Source organism: Protopterus annectens, chromosome 10.part0 (genome assembly GCF_019279795.1).
Source record: "Protopterus annectens isolate FY-2018-M chromosome 10.part0, PAN1.0, whole genome shotgun sequence".
NCBI classification, from domain to species: domain Eukaryota; kingdom Metazoa; phylum Chordata; order Ceratodontiformes; family Protopteridae; genus Protopterus; species Protopterus annectens.
Window position 1 is genome coordinate 926,041,621 of NC_056744.1, and position 17,025 is coordinate 926,058,645.

At 38.4% G+C, this 17,025-nt stretch overlaps 1 protein-coding gene across 1 annotated transcript in view; it reads right to left on the minus strand.

The window, feature by feature from the left end:
• Positions 1–17,025, minus strand: part of DPYD (dihydropyrimidine dehydrogenase) — a 4,342,678-nt gene that overhangs the window by 2,498,059 nt on the left and 1,827,594 nt on the right. The window lies entirely within an intron of this gene.

Sequence of the window (17,025 nt, forward strand, 5' to 3'; positions counted from 1 at the left end):
ACATTCATGCAACACTGTAAAAAGGATATTACTTATAATTTTATAACTGAAAGCCATCCTGCAACAGTGAACTTTGTACAGTCTACACATGAGCATAATAATGAAACTTACATCTTCCTCAGTCACAGGACATGAACCACTGTGATTTTAGCTGTCTTACATATTACACAAAGACAAATGCAATGCATTTAAATATGCAATTATTTTCTACATCACTTAGCAAAAAATGATAAACCATCTGTCTGCTATAACTACAGTCTTCATAATGCATTTATTTTGCTTACAGTCTCTCTTCTTCTTTATGCACAGCACATCTAGGGGAACCTCTATCATTTTTGCCTAACATGACATTACAATACTTTAAAAATGATCATCTGCAAAATATTTCAGCTCCAGTCAGACAACTATCGGCAAAATAAACCTTTCCTCTTGTTTATTGGTATATGCATTTATAAATCATACAAGATCTTCCCTTGAGAAAAGCCAAACAATTGATATAACTTGTACATACAACTGACAACTACAAAAATAAGGTGTACCAGGAGTTTAGCATAGTCAGACACTCAGTGCCATAAGGGGGATTTGCTATTAACAACAGAGCATGTTGTGTTGGAACATTCCCATAGGAAATTAATCATGTATGTATCACCAAGCAAACAAAGCACTAATTGTTAATTGATATATGTATTGTATATATAGGGGTAAACAGAAGACTCCATAGGCATGCTATACGACAACTCAGGAGGATCCTGATGTAGAGTTTTACAAGGTAGTAGTATCGGTTCTACAGTGCAGGATTTTGACAATGGAAAAGGTGTGAAGCCTTGGACTGTGATGTTAAGTCCAACCGATTGTGAAGAATTAAACCATGCATATGTGCTGGATAAAGCCTTGAAGGTACTATTTTACTTATTTTGAAAGGAAAATGAGTGAGAGTTTATTTCATTTGCAGATGTACAAAATATTTTTTCATAACTTCTATCTCAATTTGCATGTGTATGCACGTGTGTGTGTGTGTGTATCTATATAGACAGACAGACACATACACACACGAATGGTCAAACACTTGTACACCCATTCAAGTATACATAAGAACTTATGTGTGAAAAATGACTGTCACTGTTAGAGTGATTTACATCACAGAGAGAAAGAGGAAAGGCATAATAAGGTGAAGAATACTTCAGTTAAAGTTCATGGATATCAAATATTAGTAAAAGAAATGCTGTCATTACTATTATTTGACCAAAGAAAACAAGCCAGCAAACAAAACATGATGTGTTGCATATTCCTTCTTTCTATAGTACCCCATTTTCATGAATTGCTAATGTGTTATTACTACATGAACTTTTCTGTCTATCCATGTCAGAATGGACTGCAAGGTAGCATAGAATATAATGTCCAATATGATACAGGTGCAAAACAGTCAAATATAAAATAAATGAATAATGTGAATTTGTCTTCACGTAGATGTGATATCAAAGACAGATGTCAGCAAGAGAAATGCAAGTATACAGAAATAGCATGTAATAGAACAAAGTCAAGAATATATACCAGTTTAAAAGGAAAGTTGATAAAATGAAGCAAGCTGGAAACCTTCAAGACTTTTATGTTTGTGCTTTACCTCTTCTGCCGAGCTAAAGATATTTTGTAAAAACCTTAAGGTATATATCTAGTAATGGGGCAAATATATAAACACATACACACACACACATATATATATATATATATATTTTTTTTAATCAAGTTTTCCATAAAGTAACAGTCCCATTTTTCCTGTGCTAACTTGAATCACTGTACTATGAGTGATGAGTATGAAGGAAGAAAGAAACATTTTGCAAGAGGCACATCACTTTGCTTATATGGGCTTAATTGTATATATAAGAGGTTAGGGATTGGCATAATAGTTAAGGTGCTTACCTCATACTCAAGAGGTACAGGGTTTAATTCTCACCCCAAGGTCAGCTGGCCTAGTACCTACTTATAATCCCATATATCTCAATACCATGGTGAACTCTCTACAGTCTACACAGTGGGGAAAAGTCAATAATTTCACGCATCGCATTTCAGTCTGGAAAAATACAAATGGATTAGTTTCAACAAATAGCAATTATAAACAGATAGCTAGATAGAGAGAAAAACACTACTCATTGAGAAGGCACTATGTAGAGGATGGGATAATAGAGAAATGCACCCCTTTATTTAGTGGAGTGTTAGTACGCAGGATAAGCCTGCCAAGATCGACCCCCTAATTTATCCTTGTGAAAACAATTTAGTCCAAACAGTAATTTTTCATACCAGTGCATTTTGCCTTACAGGACATTAAAAATAATCAAAGCTGTACCATGAAAATAACTACATGTAATAATATTAAAATGCATCTCCATTCGTCATATGACAGCCAATTTTCAACAACTGCTCAATAAGTAAAAATAATATGCACGTCTCAATTATACAGCAGTTACAATCCCTCTTGCAATGCAGCTACACATCCTTGGCCAGTGGAGAGCTGTAAATGAATTAAGCACTACTGCCTATATCTACCATTTGTGGGAGGCCACATTTATTTTAATTGAATGCTATCAAAAAAAAAAAAAACCCTCCATGATCCTACAAACCTGATTATTTTACAAAGAGAGATCTGCCTGATCTGCTAAAATGCTAAACTTATCTGCAGCATCAGGTAGGAAAACACTCTGGTAATGATCATTCTAGTACAGTAGGGTATTCTCACAAAAAAGTGAATGAATGAAGCAAGGTCACAGTCCAACAAACAAAAATAGATTACAAAAAAATTGAAAATGTAAGCATACCAATCGTGATACTATCACAATGTAAACAGTGTTATGTCTCTATACAAATACCAAAGGATAGCCACTTACCGAGGGAATCTGACTGTGACAAAGGGAATATGCAGTGGAGATACTCCCACCGCTTTGCATGTGCTTTGGAATATGCATGGCACTTTGAAACTCTGCAGCCTTCGTGCATCACTAAAATGTAATGCAGGTTGCTATACCCTATTCCTCCATCTGCTTTGAAAAATAGACATCACTTTGTCGTAACATAATACTGTAGTGGCTCCTTCATATTTGTGTTTGCTCAGTACTGTTACAGTGACAACATAATTGCTGATTACATTACTATAGCAGTTTGCCACATATACATCTATAGTACAAAGTAGAACAGTGCCAATTTGCCAAGGGGTAATATTGCAAAGGACATTAATTCAAGTACAAGGAAAGATAGTTTAATGCTGCACTACACTGACTTTATTTTCCTGCTATAAGTGACAAAAGATCTTGCAAAAAAAATACTTACACATGTTTTGTTGATTGGCTTGATCCCTCAAACTTCTTCTGGCTTTTCCCGGTTAGGGGTCGAAACAGCGGAGCACCTGTCCACTCATGACTGGCAGTGGAGTTTTACAGTGTCGAGTTGCCAGCCCGGTGCCCAACCTTCCACAGAAGGCACACACATGCACGCACTCATGCATAGGGCCAATTTAGAGTGTCCAATCCATCTACAGCACGTCTTTGGGATGTGGGTGGAAACTGGAGCACCTGGAGGAAACCCACATGACCACAGGGAGGACATGCAGACTCCACACTGAAGGCACCCCAGCCGAGGATCTAACCAGAGAACCTCTTGCTGTGAGGCAGCAACACTAACCGCTGCACCACCGTGGCCGCCCTTATCACTCAAACTTTTCTAAAGAGAAAAAAGCAATGATGATTTACTTTTCCCCATGAGATGACTCACAATCAGTAACATTAATGTTAGGATGAAGGAAAAAAAACTCTTGCAAAGAGTGTATCTGCATCTCCAACACAATAAAAGCCTCGACTACTGTACATAATGGTACTTTATTTTGGTGAGATCACAATTTGTAGTCTTTGCATTGATTACTCAACATGGACTTGTACAATACTGTTGTTCAGTGATGTACACAAATCTTGTGCTTTTTGTTAGCTGCACAATAGAGTTTGATGCATTAAAATAATAAACAAAAATAAAGAAATGTGAAAATAAATAAAATAACAGCTGAACATTGATTAAGAGAACCACAGTGGTATTTCGTAACATCTGTGGTCCCAACACAGAAAAAGTGCTGTTGTCATGTAGTATTTTCTAAACAATTAGTCCCTACTTCTAATAACAATATTTGTGGTGCAAATCATACTGTGAGGAAAGAAGCACATATAAGAACATAAGAAAAGGTATGGCAATGTTGCCATGATCAGATTTTCAAGAAAACAAATATGGTATATAATTAAAAGCTCAGTCATGTGCAAAAGTCATTAAATTATGCTTATGCAATAATATAAACTGCTGCAAATTACTGAACCAATAAGCACACTTGCACATATGGAAACACAACTGTAACTATACATATGATCATAGGGCACAGAGGGTGGATGTCCATTAGTGCTTCAGTGACCTCTGCCTCAATTATATTTAGTGTACTCAAGCAATAGTAGTGTCTTTCCTTTGGGAAGAGAGTCACTTAACTGTAATAAATTAAAATCTATAGAAATTCCAATTCCAAGCAGTTACAGAAAACCCAGAGTACTGGCATCATGAGAGAATACCCTGCAACACTGTTCCACAGAAAACCTGATCTACATCCACATTGGACATCTGGCTGACGACACATCACTGGACCAGCCCCAGCCTACAGGATATTATGATTAGAAATACTTCAGAAATAGGTCATAGACATAAATGTAGCTCTAAAACAGTTTTATTTAAACTATCTTTTTCTAATTCCCTACTTTTTTGTTTTAGTGAAAGGCAAGCTAGTGAACTAAGCACATGATCATTTGGATAACCAATGGGAAGCCTTATTTGTTTGTCATGATCATTACAAATAACTAATACTTTTTATATGATTTACTATCTTACAGATATCTGGTTCTTCTCAAACTAAGAAGTATGGAGAAATGATCTCCAATTTGCTATAATAGAAAAACATGCATGGATTGCTTGCATATTTCTCGCTGACAACTAAAATCAGGACAAAGCCAAAAATAATTAAAGGACAAAAAGTCCGAAGATCAACTGCAGTTTTAATATATTGCTCTAATGTACTTGTAATATTAAATGAGTAACACAGTTTGCATCAAAATATATTTTCTAAATCCTAAGAACTATGCAGCTCTAATGTCTGGCCTTATTGACTGACTGCAATCCTCAGGGATTTTTCAGAAAATCAAAAATTGTGTGTGGGCATATCAACGAAAGTTGAGCGGTATGATTTTCAGTAAAATGGAATGTTTTTGCTGCAATTAAAGGAAAGCATAGCATTAGGGGGAAAAAGAAGGGAAGTATGGCAGTTTATGTAGGACAACTTACAATTCAGAAATTCTCCAGCCCAAAATGACCACCACAAAAAGATTTTTAAGAAACAAGTTTCATATTAGCTGCATCTGTTGGCTAAAATGACTCTACATTAAACTTTTTTAAGAACTAAATACAATATAAAAACACAAATCCTACTTGGGTCGATAAGATGCTGCTTAAGTTGTGTAAGAGACATGTTTGGTTCAAAAAAAAAAACTTAATTTTGGTGATAAAATGGACTTCAGCAGATTAAGCAAAGTCTAGATTGATTGGACTTCAGCAAATTTACCAAAGTGTAGATGGATTATGTATGGTAATCCAGTACTCCAGAACATGTGAAACTGAGGCATGCAGAGGGCGAATGCATGTTCGTTTTTCAATTGATTGGCGAGTACTCTGTCCAGAACATTAGCGTCCCTAGTGGGGGTGCAGACTATCTGTTCCAGATTATTTGCTTTAAGAAAGTGCAGGAACCTCTGGGCAAATGTGGTTTTGCTTGTGTATGTCCCACAGTCCATAGAAGGAGAGTTGAAATTTCCTGTGACTAAGGTTTTGGGCTGTATGGCAAGGGATTCCAGTAAACCAAGGTAGACAGTGTGCTTATCCTGGTTCATGCTGGGGGGATCTATAGCTAGCAATGATGTGGTATGGTACATTCCCAGTAGTTAATTGGACATAGTAGTTTGAAAGAGTCATGCTGTTTGACCGGTCTCAAAGTGTATTTGGTTTTAATGACGATGGATACACCTCCACCTTTGGTTTCTTCATGCTCATTTTGAGGTCTGAATGTGTGGAAGGCATTGTAGCCTTGCACAACTGGGGTGCTGTCAGAGGTCTTGAACCATGTCTCGGTAACTGCAAAGATGCCAGCAGCCTCTAAGATGAGGAGTGCTTCAAGGGAGTGCAGTTTCATGTTTAAACTCCTAGCATCAAGCAGCATGACCCTGAGTTTATCTCGATAAGATTTTGTTACATTGGAAAATTTGTTGTTCTGACATTGCCTAAAAAAGGCGCTATGGGGAAGACATAGTCCTTTACCAGTATCTGAAAGCCTAGGGGGACAGGTACAGACCATCTCTAGCAAAGCAGCAAGGTCTGTCTAACATATCCTCCCAGGCTGACAGATACTGCATGCCCCCTGACTAGCACCAGAAGCTGAGCCAATTGTTGAAGTCAGTCATTTTTTGTTTACATCATGGCATCATCCTGGTTGAAGGTAGGATACTGCTTTGGGCTAGGGACATACTGCCTGGGACACAGTCTAAGAGTTCCATCATGTCTCTATTCATATAGTCCAGAAAGAAATCTCTCGAGTCATTCACTCCAGCATGGACTATGACAAAGTCAAAATGGTACTTTTTGTTGAGTGACTTGAGTGTGTGTGTGATTTGTCGGATCCTGGCACCTGATAGGCAGCTGACCGTGACCTTCTCTTTTGTCCAGTCTGGTGAGGGGGACATCTGTGTCTCTCACTATGGAGTCACCAATGACCGATACATTTGATGTTTTGCCTTAGGGGCTTATTTGTTGAGACACGGGTGTGTGTGTGTCGATATGTATAGTGGTTTCTTTTTGCTTAGTGGTGAGTGTAGGTGGTGTGCATTTGGGAGGTCTCTATTCTTTGGGTAGGCTTTTAATGAGTATCTCCATGTATATGGGATTGTGTCATGACCTTATTTTGTGTGAAAGGTGAGATTTGCATGAGAGGTGAAGCATGTGTGCTGACAACCTGTTTGATGTCTAGTTTGTTTTTACGTGAGAGAACTGACTCCAGTTCCACAGTGTATTTGCATCTCTCACATAGGATGTTAGTTTGCTTTAGAAGTAAATGGTTATCAGTATACATGAGGTAATCTCTACATTGCCTCAAGATGCCTATATCAATCAAGCTGGCAAGAGAAATGATGGAAAACCACCGGTCTATTGTGGCAGGATTTTTCTGAATGGTGTATTTGGGAAGGAAGTGGGCTAGCTGGACTTAGTCACAAACAGCAAAACTGAAGCAGTAATTTGATTAAATACATTTAAAAAAGTGCAGTGCTGGCTTAAAATATACTTTTTATTTATTTATTTTTTTTTGTGAATGCCTTGGATTTCAGTGCAGTTGCACTCCAGACCTGTGACTAAAGTTTCCAAACAGTGAGCACCCTGAAGAGCCTTGGAACTGCTTATCAAGAGTCATTTTGAAGTTAGTGCATTGACTTTGCTCCTGGTGAGAGAAACAGCAGCAGGACATTATGCCTTGACCTTTCTAGTGATTACCAATCACTGCAAAGCCTGAAATTTGTTTCTTAATGGAAATCTTGGGATTAATGCTACTGCTTTGCTTCTGGTGAGAGAAGGAGAAGAGGGGCACTGTTTGCACAAAGAAGGTACTGACCATGACATTACACTACTGACCATGAGACTACACTACTGACCATGACATTACACTTCTGACCATGACATTACACTACTGACCATGAGACTACATTACTGACCATGACATTACACTTCTGACCATGACATTACACTACTGACCATGACATTACTGCTCTGACCATGACATTACACTTCTGACCATGACATTACACTACTGACCATGAGACTACATTACTGACCATGACATTACACTTCTGACCATGACATTACACTACTAACCATGAGACTACACTACTGACCATGACATTACACTACTGACCATGACATTACTGCTCTGACATTGACATTACTGCTCTGACCATGACATTACACTACTGACCATGAGACTACATTACTGACCATGACATTACACTACTAACCATGACATTACTGCTCTGACCATGACATTACACTACTGACCATGAGACTACATTACTGACCATGACATTACACTACTGACCATGAGACTACATTACTGACCATGACATTACACTTCTGACCATGACATTACACTTCTGACCATGACATTACACTAAGCCTGGATTTCTTACCCAACTAGCACCCTATCAAATCCGTTTGCACATATCATGGTTACACAAAGTGGAGCACACAACCCTGTGGTATCACTCTTCCGAAGCCTGTTATCGTTATACCTGGAACCATGTACATGCAATGTCCTACTGTTAGCTTGGTAGAAATGGGCACCCAAAGACAAAGTAGAAATTGTTTCTGGTTTTCTGACAACCACCTAATTCTCAAACAATCTGATACACTATGTGAGAGTTGGACTTGTACACTGTTACTGCAGGCAAGGCTCTCGTATACAGTCACTACGAATACAAACAGGTTCTCAGAAACACAGCACTATGAATAACCGCCACATACACATGCATGCACATACGCACACACACACACACACACACACTACAGAACAGACACATGCTAAGACACTTAAAAGTAACCTTTCCAAATCAAAACTTCAAAGACCTCTCAGATGCAGTGATTACAATATGTACCCTCAGCAACCTGAAAAGCAGCGATCAAAGCAACCATCACCATGACTCAGCCACAACTCAGTGTTGTCTACACCTAACATCATAAGGTACACCACTACACAATCCAACACTTAATGTCAGACCCAAGACAGTAGTATTCTCACATTGTTTGTCCCCTTACTATATAACTGTCAAAAAATCTCACTACTTATTAAGGAATACAAGGTGAAAAACAACTTCGATCTCATTGGATTTCCATTCACATTTACTATTTATTTAAAACTCTTACTTGAATGCCTTGCAGTATTAAATAATTTACTCAGCTGGTACAAGTAACAAACAACCTAGCCCACAAACTGGGAATGATTCCAGTTTGCACTTGATTTACACTAAATATCCATATAGATGTTGTTCCATCTTGGTTGAATACTAGTTTTCAGCAACCTCTGTATACTGTCTCATGTCAACATTCATTTCAGCTATAGCAAGTCAGCTATAGGGGAGCATAATCATGCATACCATTTTAAATTATAGCAGTAGTCACAAATACTGCAGCATTTGCTTGCCTTTTGTAACAAAACAAAATAATTTTTTACACAGATCTGTAATGTCTGTCCTATACTCTAATACCATCAAAACTATTTTAACCCCTTTTGGAGTAAATTGTCAAAAGGCCATCCAAACCTGTCAATAACACAGATAGAAGAATAAGCCTTTGTGTTACACAAAGAAAGAAGCTTGGAAACTATTTAAAAGCAGTAAAAATGAATTAAGATTTTCAACATTACTGTGACATCAGAAACTAAGGCAAAACACACTAGTTCTAGACCAAGGCAAATTTTTAGCAGCAGAAACTTAACAGGGGGATCCAAGAAATTATTGGAAAGAAATTAACTGCTTAGGTGACAGAGGTGGACACCAACATACGTTTTTTGCATTGACATTGGTGACACTCTGGCAGGACAGTACAAAAATATTCTTTATCACTTTCAAACATTCATTCATTTCATTTTGGTGTCTTACAAAGTAAAAATGGCAAAGGGAAATACCCAGCTCTGAGAAGGCTGGTATAGCTGGCTCATGCCTACATTTTCTCTGAGAATGGCATGTTTTACTGCAGAGATGTTAAGTTTGCTCTTGAGTTGATGTGTTTTTCAAAGATCTTTGAAAGCAGCCAGTATTACTAAGGACAAGGTGGAGTCACTTCTATCACCAGTACCCAGTATTTGTAAAGCTATATTGTTACTACAGACAAAACACCACAGAGAAGCAAATAGTTTGCTAAATAACAGACCGCAGGGATTCAGAACAGGGCAGAGTACCTCCATAGCCACTGTATTTTCAACTATTCAGGAGTCAAGTGCAGCAGTGGATATGGATGCATTACTTTCTTGGACCTTAGAAAGCTTTTTGACTGCGCACTAAATACAGTTCAACTAACACCAGATGGCCTTAATCAAAAACTGAATGATATATCCTCCAGAATATTAACTGACCAGGGTATGTTCCCATCAGTGTATATGGAAAAGGGGTTCACTGAGCTAGACACCGGAATGCCACTCCCCTACATTTTGTTTCAGAACTCATTTCTTTTTTCCATAATGACTGAACAGAATTTGCATCACATACAGCCACAGTAGCTTTGAATGGGTATATATATCTCACCAAATTACAGTAAACTGAACAAGTTTGACAGAAAACAGATTTGTCTGACTCAAGATTAAAAATTGGAAAGTAATGAAGCAATGATTCTCTGCATGTGTTTTTCCACTATTCAACTATGTATCATGGAATTAGTATATTTAAGTAAAAGATGTGTGGGAGCAAAGAACACTATATGGGTGGTGCAGGAAGCCTTTCCCCCCTGCAAAAAACATTTATTAGGTTAGTATAATCTCTGGTTATTTAGCACACCCACTGTTTTCTTTTAGTCTTTCATATGGTTTTCTGTCTTTTACATAAAAATATCCTATTCTTCAAATGGAATAACCAAGGGCTGAAGCACTGTGCCATCCTGTTTTGCAATCATTCCTGTCTTAATTGTTTATAACTACGTTATATTAATGAAGAAAGGTCCTAATGCTTTAGTTCTTCTACCCATGAGTAATGTAAAAGCTGCTGAAGGACACAAATGTTTTTTAACCTCAGACAGCATTAAGAAGAATTTAATTAGATAATTAATTAATTAATTAATTAATTAATTAATTAATTAATTAAATTAATTAATAATAATTAAGAATTAGAAGAGTTGTTCTCACTGGATGCCTGTCCTGATTCCAAAGATTTGCTCTCAGTGTAAGTAACTTACATCTGTGTAAGATCACTCTCTCTAAAAACAGACTTGCTATATGGACCAAATTCCAAATTAAGTGGTTACACTGAGAGCAAGTCTGTGGGAATCTGGCCCAATAATTACAGTCCATCTTTCTATAGTCACTTTAATTAGCTCAGGGTAATGGGTAAATGAAGTTTGGCGACAAACTAAGTTGTCCCGGGACATCTTCATGGGGGGAGGGGGAGGTCAATATTAATGGGAGTTAAGTGGGTTGGGGTGGTGAAAGGGTTAAGTGGAGGCAAGGATGGTTGGGAGGAAATGAGATATTGATGGGGAGGGCTTAAGAGGTTTAGTCTAGTGTAGTTGGGTTAAGCAGTCACAATTTGGCATGAACTTGCTACCCAATCACCCTCCCTTTTTTGTTGAGAGGGAGTAGGGTATTTATCAGTGGGAGTAGGCAAAGAAGAGGGATATTCTTGCCCTCTTCTGTTCCCCCTCCGATGTCTGGAGGTTCATTTCAAGGATTTGGGAAAAGGAAATGAGTAGTTGGAGGAAGCTTGCTGAATAGATAAGCAAGCTGAGGTAAGGATGGTGCTTATTTGGTGGAAGGTAATTCAATGGATGGTGTATGAAGTGAGTTGGGACGCTGCTTCATAAGTAAAGTAAGCGAGCAGAGATATGGACCCTGCTTGTTGGGCAGGGTGAGTAGGTACGCTGTCTTGATTAACATTACAATGAATGGTGTATGAAGTGAGATGGGGCGCTGCTTCATAAGTAAAGTAAGCGAGCAGAGGTTTGGACCCTGCTTGTTGGGCAGGGTGAGTAGGTACACTGCCCAGATTAACATTACAATGAATGGTGTATGAAGTGAGATGGGGCGCTGCTTCATAAGTAAAGTGAGTGAGTAGAGGTATGGACGCTGCTTACTGGAGCAGTGTGAGTAGGTACACTGCCCTGATTAACATTGCAAGGATGTTATGCTGTATTTAGAATCAATTATATCATGAATAGTTGTAATTAATAAAGTTGGTGATCAAAGCTATGCTATGGAAATTTAATAAAGGTCGTCAGATGTCATTTGGTGTGATGTGTGTTACTGAAGGGGACTGGGACAAGTGAGGCCTATTCAGGCACACTCATACAGACATAGAATCCATCCACCAGGCATGTTTCTTGGATGTGACAGTTTGAAAAAAAAAAAAAACACACCCCTTGATACTTAGGGCAGAAGTGCACTCCATACCTGGAGGGCACCCCAACCAACTTAAGGATCAGAAGCCTTAAGTGCACTAACACAGCAATACTAACTGATGTTTTACTCTGTTATCCCTAACTGGAGAACAAACAGTTTAAATGAGAAGACAAACATCAGCGAAGGCTGAGTGTTGTCTGCCAGTATCTTACTGAGAGGCACACATTTTGGCACTTGGCAGTTCAAGCTGTTTCAAACTGTACATCATTTGCTGCCACTGTAGAAATAGGATACTATGCAGTCAATGACTCACCACAAGTAATTAGATTACACTGTACTGAACATTCACCACATCATACAAATTACTGTAGTGTAATATGCAATATTTTAGTGATCCTTTCTTGTAAGATCTGCTTACTATCTGATATTGTACAGTCCTGATGGTGTCCATGTGACATTCAGCCAGTTGGGGATCAACCTTTTAACAAATGTGCCCTGACAACCTCAAAAACTATTCTGGAAAAAAAAGAGCATTAAAGGGATACAGATTAACTCCTGCCTTTTACATCTGTCCTCATTATTTGCTTTTAAGTCTAAATATTTTAATGACTACGTTAAAAATATCCCCACAACACATTTTTCCTCTTTTCTTCTTTGTCTATCTTAGTCTGTCATATACCACTGCAAAACTGAATGTCAACACAAATCATTGGATGATTAGGCATGCATGTACATCAACTCAGTTCATTTGAACTACAGTGGATATAAAAAGTTTACACACCCCTGTTAAAATGCCAGGTTTTTCTGATACATATATAAGAGACCACAATAAATAATTTCAAAACTTTTCCCACCTTTAATGTGACCTATTACCTGTACAATTCAATGGAAAAACAAACAAAACTGTTAGGGGAAAAAATATAAAAAATAAAAAATGTACAATACGCTTGTTGCATAAGTGTGCACAGCCTTAAACTAATACTTTGTTAAAGCACCTTTTGATGCGGTGGTGCAGCGGTTAGCATTGCCACCTCACAGCAAGAGGCTCTCCGGTTCGATCCTTGGCTTGGGTGCCTTCTGTGTGGAGTCTGCATGTCCTCCCTGTAGTCATGTGGGTTTGCTCTGGGTGCTCCGGTTTCCTCCCACATTCCAAAGACATGCTGTATCTGGATTGGACACACTAAATTGGCCCTAGCCACGAGTGTGAGAGTGAGTGTGTGCCTTCTGTGGAAAGTTGGGCATCGGGCTGGCAACTCGACAGCGTAAACTCCACTGCCAATCATGAGCAGACAGGTGATCATCTGTGGGGACCCCTAACCAGGAAAAGCCGAAAGAAGAATTCAGTCTTCTTGGGCAGGAGTCTATAAGCATGGCACATCTTGACTGGGCAATATTTGCCCACTCTTCCTTGCAAAAGTGCTCCAAATCTGTCAGATTGGAAGAGCATCTCTTGTGCACAGCCCTCTTCAGGTCACCCCACAGATTTTCTATTGGATTTAGGTCTGGGATCTGGCTGGGCAATTCCAAAACTTTCATTTTCTTCTGATGAAGCCATTCTTTTGTTGATATGGATTCATGCTTGGGATCATTATCATGTTGAAAAGTGAAATTCCTCTTCATCTTCAGCTTTCTAGCAGACACCTGAAGGTTTTGGGGCAAACGTGACTGGTATTTGTAACTGTTCATAATTCCTGCCACCTTGACTAAAGCCCCATTCTAGCTGAATGAAAAGCAACCCCAAAGCATGATACTGCCACCAACATGCTTCACTGTGGGGATGGTATTCTTTTGCGATGCAAAGTGTTGTTTTTGAGCCAAATGTACCTTTTGGAATTGTGGACAGAAAGTTCAACCTTGGTCTCATCAGACCATAACACTTTTCCCACATGCTTTTGAGAGACTTGATGTATTGTTTTGCAAATTTCAGCTGGGCCTGGATGTTTTTCTGTGTAAGAAAAGGCTTCTGTCTTGCAACCCTACCCCATAGCCCAGACATATGGAGAATACGGGAGATTGTTGTCACATGTAGTACACAACCAGTACTTGCCAGAAATTCCTGCAGCTCCTTCATTGTTGCTGTAGATCTCTTGGCAGCCTCCCTGACCAATTTACATACTCCCATCTCCCTACTATCCACAACCTAATAAACAAACCAAATGACAGTTCATCTTTAGCCAACCTTGTACAACCATACAGTCCATCCAGAAGCTTTTGCTCTCCTGACAAAGACCTTCTACATTTATCAAAAACTAACAACTCTACAGGCTGTTCCCTCTACTCCCATCAAGTGTCAAAAACCTGGAACTCCATCCCCCTAACAGTACAACAGTTCTTCTCACTAAAATCATTCAAAATACAGCTAAAATGTCACTTACTCAGCTCTTGATTCTACGAATGTGGTGAACCAAATTAGCACATCACTTCTCTTCAGCTTCATCCCTGTTCCTTCCATTTCATTCTCCTGCTTGTATTGTAATGTTTTCTCATTTCCTTCTTTTGTTATACTCCTTCATGCTCCTTTACCCTTGTTTTCTATTTCTCTCTCTCACCACTATGTCTCGTGTAAGACATATTGTTTTCTGTTGAAAATATCAACAATATGGCTGTCGGAATACTTTACTTAATTTGAAATACAGTTGTACCCTTTTTGAGAAATGTAGACCGTGTATTACTGCCTTTCAAATGTTAGTATCATTCTATTACTGTTTGTATACTGCAGCCTTTCTCCATAGGCCTCCAATGAAAATGGGTCCTGTGTAAAGTTGGACTTTCATGGTAAACAATAGCAATGACTAGATTAAATTAAACACCTACATACATAAAAAGAGTGGAGAGCTTAAATTAAAAAAATCATTTTTTACAACACAACTTTTCTTTACATTTTTAAACAAACATAAATTAACTCAATAACGTGGTCAGATAAGCACAAATCAAAAAACATGAATGATAAAAAAGTCAAGCAGTCAATATTCAGTCAGACCTGGCTGTGTCTGTTTACGAAATAGCATGTCCCAGTACATCAATAACATTGATGAAGGCATGTCCAAAGAATGGATTAATACAACGCAAAACACAGCAGTGCATTGTTTAAATTTGCAGTTTGAATATTATCCTTAATATAAGGTCTGCCTTCAAGCAGCTGCATTTGAAATCAAAATGGGAAATAATACAAAGAGATTCTAATTTGCAACAGAGGTGGAGCTAAGACAAATGCAAGGAAAACGAAAATAGAAAAAAAATGTAGCAACATTCATGGAGAAAGTGGATGGAGGGTTATTTAGTGGGACAGGAACAAGAAGAAGACACGAGGCAAGAGATGGAGCAAAGCAGATGCGTAGGCATGACATTGTTTTGTTAACGGGGAGATGGAAGGTACAGAAAACAAGTGTAGAACGTTGAGGGGCATTTATTGGTTCATGAACACATCAAATAGTACTTGGAACTAAATTGTGAAGAAAAGGGTGAAAATGAAACCTAGAGGTGAAGCAGCCAGGAAAATGGGAATTGTGAGAGAAGAAACAGAGGTAAACAGTTATAATCAGAAAAAAATAAAGGGGGGATGAGTGGGAGGAGGTGATGAAACTGCTATGGATGCAGAGGTGGTGGGAGATGGTGTACAGAAGACAAAGAAACAGAAAGGTGATGAAGAAGCTAACAGGCAGTAGCAGAGAGGACTACAGGAAATTTTCATTGACTATCTGTAAAATATGTTAAAAATGACATTTATCATTAATGATTCCATTATTCTTTCAAAATGCCTTTCCCCTCTGAAACTACCAATGAGTACGTCTTCTGCTTGTCATTCAGTTTAGCCCCTTCAACCTACTTCTGAAAGTTATACACCGTACTCCATGCCAACATGTCTTCAGTTCCCCAGTTCCTTTCACTTGTTTATCCACTTGCCCCATCAAACACACACAGACATATCGACTTCCTATCCTGCTTTACTTCTTTTGCCTCACTCAGGTCCCTGTTGCCTCTGCTGGATTGCACTGATCCCTAACTCTGGGCCTCTTTCATAGTACTACTGTTTTACCTCTTCTTACTTATTTCCTCTTTTTCTAACACCTTGGATGGGTGTGGGGGCAAAAAAAAAAGAAAGGCAACAACTGCATGATGGCATCTGAAAGAAAATACTGAAGACTCCCTAAAAACTGAAAGAAATCACCTGCTGCCATATGTTTTAAGCCTCCAGCTGCAAAACAGTTTAGATACAGATACAACTCTTGAAAGTTCCCATCATTAGTAATTCTGAAAGGTGGTCACTTATTGGGGATCTAAATATTTTCAATGAGTACAAACATTTGCAAATTCTGGATGTAGGAAGAGGTCTTATTCTGAAACCTTCAACTAAATCTTGCATTTTATTGTTTGATCTAGGCATCAACCAGCTATAAGATGAAATAATGTAAATTTCTGATCAGGATATGCCATTTTGAGCAATTGTCATATGAGCATGAAAAAGCATTTAAACGTCTAGCTTTGTCTGGAATTTATTTATCTGAGATTTGTTAACTGGAATAGTTCAACTGAGAAAAAACCCTTTTCAGTGGAGGCCCTGGGAGAAAAGCTTCACAATACAAGTTATTTCAATAAAGTAACTAGAAGAGAATGACAGTAGCATACATGAATACTCTAAGCAGAGAATAAGCCACCACAATTTTATCATATAACAGACTGTCAAGCTAGTAAGAACAATGGTAACAATACATGAAAACTCTAAAGCAGAAATAATGACATATGTTCATAGGTAGGTACTAGGCTATTGGCCCAAGGGCCTACGTAAGCCTAGCCAACAAGGTACCCTGACTTACACCACCCAA